Below are 18,226 nucleotides of genomic sequence, written 5' to 3'. Positions count from 1 at the left end.
AACATGAGAAAACAACCCTTAAAGTATATGAAAGCTTTCAAGCACAAGGTGGTAAAAAAATCTATCTATTCACTATAGAGTTATACCAACTTTAGAATCTAAATAATTGGTAAATAATTAGATACCAATTTAAAAACTATTATCAATAATAGAAACTAATTTAGATACAAATAATTTTTTTAGTCTAAAAAATAATATCTAATTTAGTCAATATAACAACTAATTATTTTTTGTCTCTACAATTGATTTCTATTTAATGACTTTCTAATAGTATTGGGTGTGAAAGAGTGTTAATACCTCAATTTTTTTTACATATATATAATATTTAATTTTAGTATATTTTATATATTTATTTCTTTAAAAAATTTGTATATCTATTTTAATACTTACGTGAAGATTTGCCAATAGATCACAAGTAACTATGAGGGAGCTTTGGGGACAAATGAATATGATGGGTTTTTTTTTCTTCTCTTCTCTCCTACACTTATGTTTTCAGACAGCAATTGTTTTTAGTCCTTTCTATATTTGGTTTTTTTGCAATGTTTTAATATTTTATGTGCTTATATTAGGTATAGTTCATTTTAAAGTTTGATGAATACTATCGTAATTTTATCACAAAAAGTCGCTTTAATAAATTATAATTTTTTATATAAATTACTTTTAAATTTTAGTTTTAAGTAATATGAAAGTTTCATATCAAATCTTATTGAAAATCAAAGCAAACCCCAACTTTCTCTATTATGTATAACTTTTATATATACTAGCGGGAACATACGCAATAGGCACTGACGTGTCTGTGTATCCGCATTTTTTATTTTTATTTCTTTAGTATTTTTTTATTTTTCAAAAACAATTTCTCTTAATAACATTAAAATGAGAAGTTAAAGAGTAGTGTGCATCTGCATTTTTTATTTCTCTTTCTTTAGTATTTTTTATTCTTCAAAAATAATTTCTCTTAATAACATTAAAATGAGAAGTTAAAGAGTATACAGTTAAAGAGTGGGTTAATAAAATAGTGGAGAGCGGTAATTAAAAGTTCAATATGCTAAAGAGAATGAATCAATTTTCAAAATTTAAAATTTAAAATTCCTATTTGAATTCAAAACCGTCTCTCAGAAAATAATTAAATAAAATTTGAGTTTCATATTTTTTTATAATTTTTAATATTTTATTAATTATGGGTAAAAATATATATATTTGGTAATAGTTAAAATTTATTTAAAACTACAAACTCAACCGAAAAAATAATTAAATAGAAGTTGAGTTTCATATTTTTTTTAATAATTTTTAATATTTTATCAATTATAGGAATTAAACCAATATTTTTCATTAGGTATATAAACAACCAATAATATATGACAATCATTACAATACATATGACACCATTAAACAATAAACCAAAAATTCATCCTCAATTGTTTGAAAAATATTATATACAAAAGAAGAAAATGCAATGAAATATGTTTCTCTTTTCTTCACCTTGGACCCTTGGACCTGTATAGAGACTCGTTTAAATTGTTCCCATCTTTCGCACCCAAATCTAATGTTCCTTCGTGTTAGAATACGATTGGGGGAGTGAGTGCGACAATCCTTCTCTGATTCTTCTATTTTGCTATGAATATTAACTCTCTACAATTAACAAATAAAATATTAGTATAACATGTAAAACATAGATTTAAGAACACGATGATATACCTTCTCTACATAATGTTTTCTCTACATAATGCTCTCCGGTGAGAGAACCTATTTTGAAGGTGGTCTCTAAAATCATAACTTTATGAAAAGTTAAGATGATTTCAAAAATCAAAACCTAAAAGAAGAAAATATAGAGGAAGAACAAAGATAAAGAAATGGTGATGACAAAAAACTTAAAAATCAAATTGGAAGTAACTTTTCCATAAAATATGAGGAAATGAGAATATAGTTTAGTTAATGATCTGTATGATTTCATTTAAATTCATAAAATTGTTACCAAAAAGGGTCTTATGATGACTTTCATCATGTACCTCTGTCTCCTCTTGTTGAGTCCTTCTTATCCTCTAGTCACATGTTTCAATCACAATTTTAGAAGACAAATTAGTGTTTTACAAATTGAAATGTATATAAAGAGAATTACCTATTGTTGTGATGAAACGCGCAACTTTTAAGTCTTTTTGTTCCCTCTAGTCACAAACTTCAATTACAATTTCATGAAACAAATGTCAAATTAGGGTTTCAGAAAGATTAATCAAAGAAATGAAAGTATGATTTTACATGAAAGTGAAAAGGAAAGAGAAAAAGAAAGTGAGAAGTATGGTAAAAAAAAAAGAATGTGTTATGTGTAGTGGAGAGAGAAAGTGGGAAGTAGGTACCTAGGAGAGAGAAAGTGGGAAGTAGGATACGTGAGTTATGTGTAGTGGAGAATCATAAAATCTGTTTCTTAAATCAATTTTAAAATTCTACAATTTTAATAAAAAAAGAGTATCAGTTTAAATCAGAAAAGTCACGTACCAAATCTCCACCCTCCTGCTAAGTTGGTCCACAAAATATTACAAATATCTTTAATTTTTTTTATTTAATAGAGAAGAAGATCTTTAAAACAGAAAAGTAACTAATCAATCTCTCCACTCTCCAGTTAAATAATAACAAATAAAATAAATTTTAAAATTTTAAAATTATTTTATTAATTTTTGAAATTATAAAATGTCCAAATAACCAAAATAAATTAGTACAATAAATTATTAAGTAAAGATAAAATGAAAAAAAAAATTAAGAGCAGTTAAGAGGAGAATAAGAAATGACACAATGACCATAATACAATAATAAAATTAAATATTGATATAAGGATAAAATAGGAAAAAAAAATAAGAATAGTTAAGAGGGGAATCCCCTTTATATATAGGTATAGATAAGAACAAACCTAACGAAGGAGTAAGAGTGTTATTAACTTTATTTGTATCCAATGTTATTGTTCCAAACTCAATTCTTTTAAAATATATCATTAAGATGAATAATCTTTGAACAAACTTTATCAAATTTTTATAAGAGAAAAAATATAAATTAAAATTGATTTATGTACAAATTAAAAACAAAGCATTAACAAATTGTATGAAAGGTTATTGCAAAATAGCTTAATTACAAGTTAATTTTAATTTCTTATAAAGACCATTTTTTTAATTCTTCTCCATGCATATATGTACTTAAGTGAGTCCCACGTCTCCATGCTTGCCTACGAATGGTTAGTAAAATACCCAAACAAACTTGCTACCAGCACCATATAATATAATCTCAATTTTTGCCACCATAAATTTTAAATTATTCCAAGTCATACATAGTTTTATCTCTGCATTTATTTTAGATTTTAGATTAAGACAGAGAGTAACCATTCCTTCACTTTTGTATTTATTGTTATCCACGGACGAAATTTCCTTTACTATTGTAGTGTCAGCTATCCCAGTAGTATAATGTTCTTTCAATTTTTATTTTATTTTTATCAAAATTTTCATGTTAAATATTATTATACAACTTTACATCTCAGTTAGACTGACATCTCAACTAACAACAATCATCTGTCATCAATTAAAAAAAATATATTATTAAAAAAATAAAAAAAATGAGAAAACTAAACCAAAACTTATATGCTAACAAAAACTATACATAATAGACTATACATGTTCATAAAGAATTCTAAGAACAGACTAGATGAAAGCCTATTATACTAATGAAATAGTTTTCTAACAAAAACGATAAATAGGTAAACTATACTTATTCAGAAAGAATTCTAATAACAAATTAGATGCAAACTTATTATACCAATGAAATAGTTCTTTATAAATAAATCTTAAATTAGTCAACTTATCTGCACATGCATTTCTTTCATGAAAAATATGATTAACCCTAAATCTGGTTTTTTCACCGTAATTAAGACAAGTATTCCGCCGATTACGAACGTCTTTACAATTTTATAATAGGAAAATTTACAATAATACTTTAATGCTTAAGTTAGTTAAAAATTATAATACAAAAAATAATTTAAATACAATATTTATAGTTTAAATACTATATTATTATCTTTCACTTTTGTATTTATAAGAGTATCATGATTTTTTTTTTATTTTTTATTAAAATATTGATAATTTGATATTGATGTTACGGGAGTTCAAGTCCTTATTAAAAAAAGAAGAAAAACGGCAATAAAATTGAAAAAAGAAAAATTTGTGGCCATAATTTATTGTGTGTAAAGCATTTCGTTTTCATTTGAAATTCGTGACTATAAGCAGTCAGAGCATGAATGTACACAAAATGAATGTCTAGTTGCATGTCGGAAAGGGACCGGAAAAAAATAAGACTGAAGATAACAACAACACGGAGAAAGAAATAAAAACAAATTGTTACTGATATAAAAAGAGCTTTAAAAATTAGAATTTTTTTATATAAATTCTGAAATTGAAATTCTAAGACTATTTTATAAAACTGTAAGATAAAATATTATTTTTATTATTTAACGTTAAATTTCCAATAATATCTAGTGATCTCAATGTCCCTTAAGAAAGTAGAAGAATTTGAAGATGAAATAAGGAGGAAAATTGAGTCACAACAACTTTTTTTGAAAGATAACAAAGAAGAAATGCGTGTTGAGAAAGCAAGAATTGGGTGGTTGGTGGATAATATAACCTAAATATTTTTATTTCACCATTTAACTCGTATTTCTCATAAGAATGAGATAAATAAAAAATGTCCTTAATAAACACTATCCTAAATTAATTTAAACATGGTTTCAAAATTATGTTTATGTAGTCCATGAATATTATTATAACCTTAATTACTTCCAAAAAAACATTATTACACATTGATAATAACCATCTTGTGTCCAAAAAGTTGTCTTTTACATATCTTTAATTTCCACTCACATCTAATGATATTTTGCTCACAAATTAATCTTTGAAACACACTACAACTCTATGTAATTGGTAACACATCATCAATCCTAATTAATGAATACTTATTTTTTATAACTAATTTTTTCAACCAGCTCATAAATTAATCTTCGAAACATACCAACAACTCCATATAAGTGGTAATAGATCATCATGCTAGGTAATGAATACTTATTCTTTATAATTAGTTTTCAGCTATCTATAATTATAATTAATGTACACGTGATGACTAGTCATTATTTTTCATTAACAACACCTTAGAAAATAATGCAATATCACTTACTGACAAATTTTAGAAAATAATGCAATATAAGTTACTGACAAATTCTATATGGAAGGTGAAAAATTCGTTGATAATTGCATATCTTTAAAAAAAACAATGGTTGAAATTTGTCAGTAAAAATTCTCAATATTTTTTTTTAAGTTATTGGTATTAAAGACGAATTTTGTCAAGTCATCGATAATTATCAACAGAGAATTCCTTTGATAATTACTGATGAATAAATATGTGGGTTAATCAATCTAGGATATCTCACGAACATCAACTTAACAAAAAAAAAATCTTTATATTTATTCATGAATGAATCCGTGGGTAAGTTAATTCAGGATATCACATAAACACCAACTTATCGATAGAAAAATCCTTTAGTATTTACTGACGAAGTCATTCGTCGATAAATTGATGTTGAAATATATTCTAAATTCACTTGTTGACGAATAGATTCGTTGGTAATTATAAAAGAATAATTTGTCAATAAGTTAATGTGGGTTCTTATAGGCTTACCGACATATTTAAGTGATGGATAACCACACCCTAAATCTAAAACATGGGTTCCCGTGTTTAACACTTAATTTACCAATTGATCTAACCGACAAATAAACACACACAAAGAACTCTACTTCTATAACACGGGTCTCATAGGTTGGTGCCCAATTTACTGACGCATAACCACAAAAATTTTCTAATCTACTCTTATTAATATTTGTGGCAAAATTTTGTCGATAATGATATTAAGAAACCAAAGACCTAAAGGACATGTTGAATTGCAAGGCTTTATTAAATTTAGGAGCAACAAACATTTACAATTCTCTAGAGGTTATAGTTGAGAACATGCTACACATTAATTAAGTAAACATAGAAATATATCGTGTCATTAATTTTTGTGATAACAAAATGATAAATTATGTTGTGTTTATGTTGATAGAAAATGTTGAATATTGGTAGGATAGTGTCAAAAGATTATTAGAAGGAGGGAGAATAATTATTACATGAAAATATTTTTCTAAATTATTTGTTCTAAAATATTTTTCTAATGATGTGAGAAGAGAAAAAGAAATATAATTTATTCAATTAAAACAAGGAAGTGTGACAATAAGAGAATATGCTTTTATGTTTAAAGAGTTAGGAAAATACTCTACTTTCTTTTATCACCTAAATGAAAGAATGAAGTGTATAGAAATTGAAGATGGACTTAGGCTTGAATTGAAAAATACAATAGGAATATTAAAAAATTATAAATTTTATACTTTTATTCACAACTGTAGACTTTTCAAAGATTTTAAAAATAATCAAAATAGACCTTGGTCAAATACAATGACATTATATAAGGAAGAAAAATCCTATAATCGCTCCCAATGAAAACCTCAATCTACCCATTTTCCTTAAGAAATCCACCAGACTTGTGAATAATACTATTAGGTGTCTCAAGTGTGAACAAGATCATTATGGTAAAGGTTGTCATTTAAAAGGACTTGTTTATTTAAAGTGTGGAAAATTTGGTCATGTGTTCACTGAACATGGAAAACAATGATCTAATCAAAGGTAGATGTTTCATTAAAGGTAAAACCTTAAATGTATTGTATGATTTATGCATGATTCAGTCATTTATTTCTAATGATTGTGATGAACACCTTCAATTGTTAGTCTACTTTCTAGATTGTTTTAACCCCACAAGTAAATAAATACCCTATTCCTAGGATAATGATTTAATAGACTAATTAAGAGAAGCTTTTGTACTTTATAGGATAAGTTTAAGGTTGATATATCATTAAATTATAGTGAAAACAAAAGACATATAGAAAAATGCATTCATAGCAAGGTATGATCATTATGAATATGGAATAATGCCTTTTGGTGTGACCAAACTCCTACAACATTCATAGATTATATGAATAAGATATTTCGTCCATTTTTAGATCATTTGGTAATTGTTTTCATAAATGACATTCTTATTTACTCCAGGACTTAGGAAGAACATGAGGAACATCTTCAAGCTATTCTTCAAATTTTGAAAGCAAAGAGTTGTATGTTATGGGGTTTAGGTGTGAATTTTGGTTAGAGGAAGTAAAAATCTTAAGACAAGTGATTTCCAAAGAAGGAATACCAATGGAATGAATCCAAGTAGAGATAGTTTCTCAATGAAAACCACTAAGAACAATGACCGATTTTTATAATTTTCTAGATTTGATTGGGTATTATATGGGATATGGATCATCAATTTAGTCGGTTCATGTTGGCTTAATTGAAAAAATAGAAGTGTTTTTCTTTATGGATTACCAACCCATTATGCGACTTAAAAATGCATATTTTTACATCATGTTTTAAAGGAAAGATAGAAAGACAAAAATTGTGTGTCTACGGTGAGCAAATAAAAGAAACCACACGAAGATAGAAAAAAGATGATAGTAACCATTGTGTCCTATACAAATATGTGAAAAAAAAGCTAGTTTCGAGAATATGGTTTTGTCAATTATCTCATGTATTAGTTCTTTTTATTGTTTAACTATATACTCATTAGAGTTTTTTTTATGTTGTTATCCACCTCCTTGCTGGTGAAAAGAAAATTTTATATTGATCATTGGAGTCTGTGAAAGACCTATTAATTATTATTAGTAGAAGTTTTTATTGGAGTATGTCCCATTGATTTTTCCTTCATATTGAGGTTTTTCATGTTAAAAGTTTTGGTACATCCTAATTTTTCTTTTTTTCCTACTTGGTGGATCCATTGTTTTGTCTTATTATTATTGTTTGATAATTTTATGGAGCCTATTTTTATATATTCATATTGCATAAATGAAATATTTTATCAATATATGTTTAATATTTTACAATGTCTTCCTCTTAAAAAGTAAAAGACACAAAAGTGACAAGAATAAGAAAGGTAAAACATGTAACAATTGATGAAGTTCTTTGTCCTAAACTACTGTAAAAAGTTTTAAATCAAACACATTTTTTTAACAACAAGATCAAATGGATGAATGTTATATTTTTTACCATAGAATAATTTCTTCCCAAGTTAATACACTTTTCAAAGATTGGAATATTTTGTGTCCCTCACTCAACTTCATATTATAAGATTTTATAAATGTATTTTCCTAAGATGAGAGAAACTAATAATAATATAAAAGTCATATACAGAAATTGACTCACTATTACTAATCTCAAATACTATAACTAAAAGTCATCATTTTCCTAAAAGAGTTATAGTACAATGGTGATATGAAATTGAGTTATAATACATCTAACTATTTATTTAATTAAATTCAGTTAACAATTAAGTTTAAATTAATAAAAACTTAAGTTTTGGTTGTTCAGTTAATTAATAACTTATTCAATTTAAATTTCGTGGGAATTTTCTTTAATTATTTTTCAACTTCATTAATGAAATATCTAAAAGTTATTTTAACATTAATCTACTGACAAAAGACAACCTTTTCTCTAATAAATAACTTTAAACAATAATATTTTATATAACATAAATTAATAAAATATGAATTTTAAATTAATATTTGAATAAAACATAAATTACTCTACACTTTATTTAAAATGGTGGTGTAAACATAATATATATATATATATAGAGAGAGAGAGAGAAGGTTGGAGTGATTGTGATGTGATAATGAGTGGAGCAATGCGTGGGAAGTGATGAATGAGAGATCTGTGATTTGCATCTGTGATTTTGCATCTGTGATTTGCATGCACTTTTTTTGTCCTTTTCAAAACCAAACTTGTCTTATCATAATTGCTTCTCTGTACCCACTCTTCCCTCGTACTCCACGTTGCTTATTTTTATAATTACATTATTTAACTAATAAAATTAAATATTAATTAATATATTTTTTAAGTAATAAGAAATATTTAAATTAAGTGAATTAAATCACTTTAGATTTATAATTATATTTAATTTTATTATATAATTTATTCTGATTGGTTTATATCAGTATTGTTTTTTATTAGTTTTAATTCACTAATGTGTTTTAATGTTGCACTTTTAAAAAAAAAATATCATGCCCTTTGACGTTATTTTGATATTTTAATTCATTCAGTTTATTATTTATGATATAATATATTTTTAGTATATCAAGTTTCAATTCTTAACGAAGATGATTGTACAATATAAAGAGATAATATATTATTTTATTAAAATTTTGATTGTGAAATTCGTTTTAATTTTTTTACTTAAAATGTTTATAATTTTATGTTCTCAATCAGAATAACTCTAATTTATAAATTTCAAAATAAAATTATTAATTTATTTTATAAAAAATTCAGTGTTGTCTTAAATGATGGGTGTTACAAAACAACACACCACTCTTATAAAATTAACTTTAACTTTGAATTTAGAGTAAAGGTAGTTTTACTTTATAGTATTTTGGTATCAAAAATAAAGTGAGAGTATATAATTCTTTATTTTTCTCTTGATTTTGACACACTCTATTTAGTTCTAAACCTTAAATCCTAAAAATTTAACTTTCATATAAAGTTAATTACATTTTTAAAATTTAAGGAATTTGTTGTTCTATGCAAATATCATGAGTAATACTGACTGATGTTGGAACCAAAAGATAGTTACAAAAAGACAGTTGAATGTCATTTACATAGAGGTTGATGGATAATTTATTTTGTTTAATTTAAACATTTTAGAATATTATTTTATTTTTGAATGTGAATAATCAATGTTATTTCCCTCCAATAATTTTTGAATTGAATGCACTCTTTATGGGAACTATGTGAATGAACTGAATGCATTTCTTTTATATGGAGAAGTTCAAAATGCAGTTATAAGTATACTGTTTGTCAATGTTAACAAATTTAAACATATATATATATATACTATTTTATGTTATTATTGGTTAATTATAAAGTTCATTATTTTGTGTTTTACACTCTCATTATGTTCAAAATTGTATTCACTGTACAAAGGTACAATACATTGTCCATTTTGAAGAGGCAACAACTCTTAAAAATGATAACTTTATATTTGAAATCTTGTTTGTTAAAAGTAAAATTGTTCCTTAATATATGTAATGTAGTGTAATTTTTATTTATATTGTATATGATGTTTGAAAGTAATGACTCGTTGTCCCAAAAATTAAGTCACTTAATTGAAACTTTTAAATAATGTATTGAAGATGAGTTCCTTCAATTCACATTTAGAAATACCATACAAGGATTAAAAAACTTTAAAAGAGGTAATAATGTATAGGACTGTTATGTGTTAAACATTTAGGTGCCCATGACTTTGCTAGTTTTCAAATATTCTTACAGGTACCACTTTCGCAATTTTAAGTACCATTAAACATGTTGTTGTTGATGATGATTGGTGGTATACTGCTTGCATATATAATAAAGCACTATACTCATACACCAAAATGTTTTTTTTGTTGTGAAAAATGCAACAAACATGTCATGAAAGTTATGCATAAGTACTCCTTATTTATTTTATATCAATTTTATTTGTAGTAATGTTTTGGTTTTAACATGGTGTTCTTATGTTATAAACATTTGTATTTTAGGTATAAGATCAAGGTTCGTGTAATTGATGAAATAAATTCAACCACTTCTGTCATTTTTGATAGGGATGTAACTGTAGAAAAATTAGGCTTTAAAACGAACAAAAAATGTTTTCCCGAGGCGTGAGTAATCATTGTCCGTAAGGACTTATTCGCGGTGTATTGCGTAAGTCCCCCATGATACAACAGGAACTTCCCAAATATTTCCGAGGATTAGAACTAGCAATTTACTCTTTAAAACAGTAATACCCAATGGAACCCAATATAAAACTTAAAATAAAATAAAGTAAGTGAGGAGAGAGAAAGTGGAAAAAGAGAGAAGAAAAGAAGCTTCACGGTGGGTGAAGAAGATGAAGAGAGTGAATGAGAGAGATGTGCATTTGGAGAGGATGGAACCCCTCTTTATATAGGGATAGGAAGCAAAGATATTTTCCATCTCCATAGCTTATTTCAATTTGTTGTTGCACCTAATTTATTTTCTTGTTGCCCTCATAACAACATTTGACATCTTCAATCAACTTCCTCCAAAATCTTCCGCAACTCTAGGCACGTGGGTTCACAATTGCTTTTAAGATATTTTGCAATATCTACTTCGTTTTACAACAACCCCCCACATATTGCAAAGGATAAAGATAAAGAGAAAAAGAAAAAAAAAATTGGGTTCATCTAAGATGTAATGCATCAGATCTGGTATAGCAAGCTATATGAACCAAGACACTTAGTATGTGTTAGAGGTTTACCAATCACAATACACCCCCACATTACTTGTTGTTATCGCTGTGTTGCGCTACTTGGCCATGCGCGTGCCCGATATTCATGAGTGCTATAGAGATCTTGCCAAGATCTCATGCAAGCGACCCCACTTGACACTCATATAGGTGATTTCATCAAGTGTATGCTGCAAATCACACACCACCCATAAGGGATATGAAAATCATTAAAACTTTGTAAATCCTTAAAACTCTTTTACCTCTAAATTTTAACCATAAAGTTTATCCTCTCGATAATGCAGTAACTAGCACTTTCACACACACCATAGGAATGGACAAAATTGATTTAAAATCAATATGAGTGCTAGCAAAACTAACAAGTGACTTGTTTTTACCCATATGAACCTTATTCATGGGATCTCCAATCACAAAGGTTGGGTTTCCATCACTTGTTTGTTTGCAAGTGGCTTAAGTCCCATTCCCCTCGATGTTTTTCTAAAATCATTTTTCTCCCTAGGGGTTTTGTCAGAGGATCTGCTAGATTCCGTTTTGACTTGACATAGTCAATAGAAATCGTTCCACTCTTTAACAGCTGTTTCACCAAATTGTGTCTCAATTGTATATGTCTATTCTTTCCATTATAGATTTTATTTTTAGCTATAGCTATTGCCGATTGGCAATCACAATCCATTGATACAGATGGGGTTGGTTTCATTCCTAAAGGAATGTTTGCTAAGAAGTTTTTCAACCACTCAGCTTCACTACCAGCCATTTCTAGAGCAACAAACTCAGATTCCATTGTTGATCTTGTAATAATAGTTTGCCTGACTGATCTCCATGTAACTGCACCACCCCCAAGTGTAAATACATAACCACTAGTGGATTTTGTCTCATCTGAATCAGAGATCCAGTTAGCATCACTGTACCCTTCTAGCACAGCGAGAAATCCACTATATTCAATGGCATAATCCATTGTACCTCTCAAGTATTTCATGAGTCTCGCAAGTGCTTCCCACTGATCCTGACTAGGACATTGAGTGTATCTACTCAATCTACCTACTGCATAAGCAATATCTGGTCTAGAAAAGCTCATTAAATGCAATAAGCTCCCAATTATCTGGGCATACTGAGTTTGAGAAATAGATTCTCCTCTGTTCTTCTTTAATTTAGAGTTAGCATCATAAGGGGTACTCACTGACTTAAAGTCATAGTAACCAAACTTCTTTAGAAGTTTCTTAGTGTATTTTTCTTGGGATAGTAATATACTATTTCCTTTCCTTATGATTTTAACTCCTAGAATCACACTTGCTTCACCCATGTCTTTCATCTCAAACTTAGATCCAAGAAACAATTTTGTTTTAAAAACTATATCATTGCATGTACCAAATATTAGCATGTCATCCACATACAAACATATAATGACAAATTCACCATTTTCAGATCTAGAATACACACATTTATCAGCATCATTGGTAGAAAAACCTTCACAAAGTAAAACATTATCAAGTTTTTCATGCCATTGTTTTGGTGCTTGTTTCAAACCATACAAAGATTTTAAAAGTTTGCATACCTTTTCCTTTTGACCTTGAGACTACACAACCTTCAGGTTGAGTCATATAAATTTCCTTTTCTAATTCACCATTCATAAAAGCTGTTTTAACATCCATTTGGTGAATTACTAACTTATGGATAGATGCTAAGGCTAGCAACACACGGATAGAGGAAATCCTAGTAACAGGTGCAAAAGTATCAAAGTAATCTATGTTATGTTTTTGAGTAAATCCTTTAGCTACTAATCTTGCCTTATATTTCTCTATGGATCCACCGGGATGGTACTTCTTCTTAAAGATCCACTTACAACCAATGGGTTTTGCTCCTTTAGGCAGATCTACTAAGGTCCACGTATTATTTTTCTTAATTGATTCAAGCTCAGTTTTAATGGCCTTATCCCAATGTTTAGCATCAGGAGCACTAGTAGCTTCTACAAAACTTATTGGATCATTCTCAACTAGATAAGTATAAAAGTCATCTCCAAAAGATGTTTCCTTTCTCTGTCTTTTACTTCTCCTAGCATCCTCACTCAAGGTATCACTAGCACTATCTATAGGTTGTTCATATGTACCACTACTCTTTAGAGGAAAGATGTGTTCAAAGAACTCAGCGTTTTTTGTCTCTACTATAGTGTTGCGTTCAATTATATCACTATTAAGAACTAGAAACCTATAGGCAGCACTATGTTATGCATATCCTAAGAACATACAATCAGATGTTTTAGAGCCTATTTTCCTTTTCTTAGGATCAGGTAACATCACTTTAGCTAAACTCCCCCACACTCTTAGGTATTTCAAATTAGGTTGATAACCTTTCCACAACTCATAGGGTGTTTTACCAGTTTTCCTATGTGGTATCCTATTTTGTAAAAAACACGTAGTAAGCAGAGATGCACCCCATAAATTATCAGGAGCATTAGAACTAATAAGCATGACATTCATCATTTCTTTAAGAGTCCTATTTTTCCTTTCAGCTACTCCATTAGACTTAGGTGAATATGGTGGGGTTACTTCATGAATAATACCTTCTTTTACACAATAGTCATTAAATAAAACATATTCACCACCTCTATCTGATCTAATTCTCTTAATTTTCTTATTAAGTTGATTTTCTACTTCCGCTTTATAAGTTAAAAACATGTCAAAAGCTTCATCCTTATGTTTAATTAAATACACTTTGGTGTATCTAGAAAAATCATCTATAAAGGTTACAAAATAATTTTTACCACCTCTAGACATTGTTTGTTTTAAATCAGCAAGGTCGGTATGAATTAAACCAAGAATTTCAGTTTGACGTTCTACAGAGTGACATGTTTTCTTCGTTATTTTAGATTCTACGCATACATCACATTTACTACTTTGTTTGTCATGCATGTTGATTAATTCTAGTCGTTGCAATTTTATAACATACGAAGAATTCACATGTCCTAATCTAGCATGCCATATATCATACGAGTCAATAATATAAGCAGAAGATTTAGATTCATTCATAATTTCAGAAATGTTTAATACAAAAAGGCCTTGATCACAATATCCCTTTCCCACAAAAACATTGTTTTTTGTCATAACAATCTTGTCAGATTCAAATGACATTTTAACCCCAAATTTTCTTAGTAATGCCACAAAGACCAAATTAACTCTAATTGATGGCACATGTAGCACATCATTCAAAGCTAGAGTTTTACCAGATGTGAGCTTCAGAAGAATTTTTTCCTTTTCCTAGGACAGGAGTTGTTCTGGAGTCACCGAGATATACTTGTTCTTCTCCATCCCCCACACTTGTGTAGGAGGTGAACACATTTCTGTTTGCACAGATGTGTTTGGTAGCCCCAGAGTTTACCACCCATTTGCTCACATTTGTCACAAGGTTTACTTGTGAAACGACTGCCACAATAGTATCTTCCCCTTCGGCTAGATTTGCCTTAGGAGGATAGTCGTTTTTAACCCTATGTCTGCACTGAGGTGCATGATGGTCTGACTTTCCACAGACAAAGCAATTACCTTTTTTCTTGAAAGTGGGGTTAGTTTCACTGGGACGAGAGAATTTGTTATTAGGTTACTTTTTGTGATCAAATTTTTTCTCGTACCTTTTTGGAGCTAGTTTGTCTTCTATCACGTTTGCTTTGGCAGACAAAGCTTTGGCCTTTGCAGCAGCGCACTCTTTCCTGTTTGTGTCTTCGATGATGATGTGGGTGATCAAATCTGATAGAGACATCTGTTTCTGTCTGTGCTTCAGTTGTTGTTTGTAATCCGTCCAAGACTGCGGAAGCTTTTCGATCAAGAGTTCGGACACGAATTCATCTGGCAATTTTATGCTTCCAGTTTTGATATCTTCAATTAGTTTGTGATATTCGTTTATTTGGATTTTGATGTCTTTGCCTTCGATCATCTCCCAACGGTAGTATTTTGCAATTACGAACCTTTGTCTGACGATGTCTTCGGCAGTATATTTGAGGATAAGAGAATCCCAAATATCTTTCGCATTCTTATAAGAAGCATAAACATCGAACAGATCGTTAGATAACACACTGAGTAAAGTGTGACGACATACCTTATTCGCATGGATCCAGTCGTCAACTTGTTTCGAAGTCGTGGTTGAGTCGGGTTTGGCAGTTGTAAGTGCATGAGCAACTTCGTACATGTCCAATAGGGTGGACACGCGTTCTTGCCAACGTCGGAAGTTCTGACCGGTGAAGACTTCAATTTTGGAGACCTCCGAAAAAGGTTTCGCAAAAATGGTTTGCGTTGCGGAAACAACATTTGATGTTTCCGGAGCAGTGTTGTCGTTGTTGTTCGGATTTTCAGCCATAAGTCCTTACGATTGTAGAAAAATTAGGCTTTAAAACGAACAAAAAAATGGTGGCGTGAGTAATCACTGTCCGTAAGGACTTATCCGCGGTGTATTGCGTAAGTCCCCTAGGATACAACAGGAACTTCCCGGATATTTCCGAGGATCAGAACTAGCAATTTACTCTTTAAAACAGTAATACCCAATGGAATCCAATATAAAACTTAAAATAAAATAAAGTAAGTGAGGAGAGAGAAAGTGGAAAAAGAGAGAAGAAAAGAAGCTTCACGGTGGGTGAAGAAGATGAAGAGAGTGAATGAGAGATGTGCATTTGGAGAGGATGGAACCCCTCTTTATATAGGGATAGGAAGCAAAGATATTTTCCATCTCCATAGCTGATTTCAATTTGCTGTTGCACCTAATTTATTTTCTTGTTACACTCATAACAGCATTTGACATCTTCAATCAACTTCCTCCAAAATCTTCCACAACTCTAGGCACGTGGGTTCACAATTGCTTTTCAGATATTTTGCATTTTACATTTTTTTTTGTGAAAAATGCAACAAACATGTCATGAAAGTTATGCATAAGTACTCCTCATTTATTTTATATCAATTTTATTTGTAGTAATGTTTTGGTTTTAACATGGTGTTCTTATGTTATAAACATTTGTAGTTTAGGTATAAGATCAAGGTTCGTGTAATTGATGAAATAAATTCAACCACTTCTGTCATTTTTGATAGGGATGTAACCACACTCCTTAAGAAATCATACATGGAGATCTTCGAATCTCACGATAAGATTAAGTGTTAAACAACTTGACATTTATTTCCTTTGTTTATTCATATTTTAATTTCAATGACTTAAATCTTGATTATGCCTTTAGAACACTATTTTTGATAATATTCCAAAGGAGTTTGCACTTTTGATTGGTAAGACTTTTCTTTCAAAGTTGAGTGTAAAAATTATCAAAGTTTTATATTTGAGCAATCTTTTAGAGTTAAACGAATTTATACTGATGATAACATCATTGGAAAGTCAAATTATGGTTGCATTAAGTCATTGGTGAGTAGTTCATTCATTGTTATATGTAGTTTTATACATATTTTTAATTCACATTGATTTTTTTATGGAAAACAATTGGTTTTCGAAGGATTTATGTGTTGAAAATGGGGTATTTTCCAAAACTAAAGCTTTATGAGTGTGATAGTTCATGTATTCGTATTGAAGAGGTATGTTCTCTTTGGTTATAATGTACACTATTCAAACATTTATTATCCTAAATAGTTGTATTTTTTTAGTGGACTTGTTAACCAAGTTTTCAAATGAATCCAATGATTCTACATTTCAACTGTTGACTTGATCACTAACATTATTTTAAACAATGATGTACTCCACTCAAGAGGGAATGTGCATCCATTTTCCATGCAATAGAGGAAGGTATGCCCTTGAAAACATTAAAATCGTGAAATGAGTTACAATGTGCAATGTCATAGGATTTTTTTAAAAAATTTTGTTAGCATTATTGTCAAATTTCATGTGTTGATTATAGTTTGTTTTATAATTGTGTTACGTTTTATCACTTAAAATTTGACAGGGTAGGTTTATTTAATAATTAGTATTTTCCATTATGAAATGTTAACTTATTAAATGAGTGTTGAAATGATTGATAAGTGTCATATTTCAGTAATATTTCATGTTAAAAGACAAACACTTATGGATGTTTATTGATAAAATAGCTATAATTTAACCCTTAATTTATGAATTGAAACATTTTTACATATTTTGTGATTATAACATGAATAAGAACGATTTATTCCCAAAATTTGTGTTAATTTCAGGATTCTAGAGAAAAATGAGATGAAATGGCTAAAGGAGAATAGACAAGATAAAAAAGGAAAGTTGGGACATTCAAAACTCAACCAAGCAAGCTCACTCTAGAAGAAACTCGTTCAAGCAAGATCACTCAATAGGAACTTTCACAAGACTTGTCCAATGCTTGTCCAGGCGAGTTCACTCTAGAGAAGTTGAGTTTTTTTCTTGTCAAACTCACCCAAGCAAGTAATAATTCGCCTAAGTACAAAGTCATATATTCCAAGCCCAACTAGGTTAAATATGAGGCATGAGACATAACCCTAAACATCATTAGGAGAATAAAGACATAGAAAACCCTAGAAGAGACCGTCGTCGAGGAGAAACATCCTAGATATTTTTTTTTTTTTGCTTTTCATGCTTGTAATTGCCAAATGAGTCACTAATTCTTCTCATTGGGATTGAGAGTAATTTATTCAGACTCTTATGTATTGAGGTGATATTTATCTATAATATTTCAGTTCTTGATTGATGATTGATATTGTCATTTTATTCTCAAAGCTTGAATTATTCATGATTTTGATCCTTAGATTTAACTTGAAAGTAAGGATTTGACCTAAATGATAATGCTTAACATATTTGAATGTTAAAAATAAA

At 29.1% G+C, this 18,226-nt stretch overlaps 1 pseudogene; it reads right to left on the bottom strand.

The window, feature by feature from the left end:
* Positions 1-11,532: 11,532 nt before the first annotated feature.
* LOC150025379 (secreted RxLR effector protein 161 pseudogene) lies at positions 11,533-12,512 on the bottom strand (annotated as a pseudogene).
* Positions 12,513-18,226: the final 5,714 nt, after the last annotated feature.

The sequence above is a fragment of the Phaseolus vulgaris genome, chromosome 8 (genome assembly GCF_051622355.1).
Source record: "Phaseolus vulgaris cultivar YP4 chromosome 8, ASM5162235v1, whole genome shotgun sequence".
In the NCBI taxonomy this organism is placed as follows: domain Eukaryota; kingdom Viridiplantae; phylum Streptophyta; class Magnoliopsida; order Fabales; family Fabaceae; genus Phaseolus; species Phaseolus vulgaris.
This window is presented reverse-complemented; position numbering and strand designations above follow the sequence as displayed.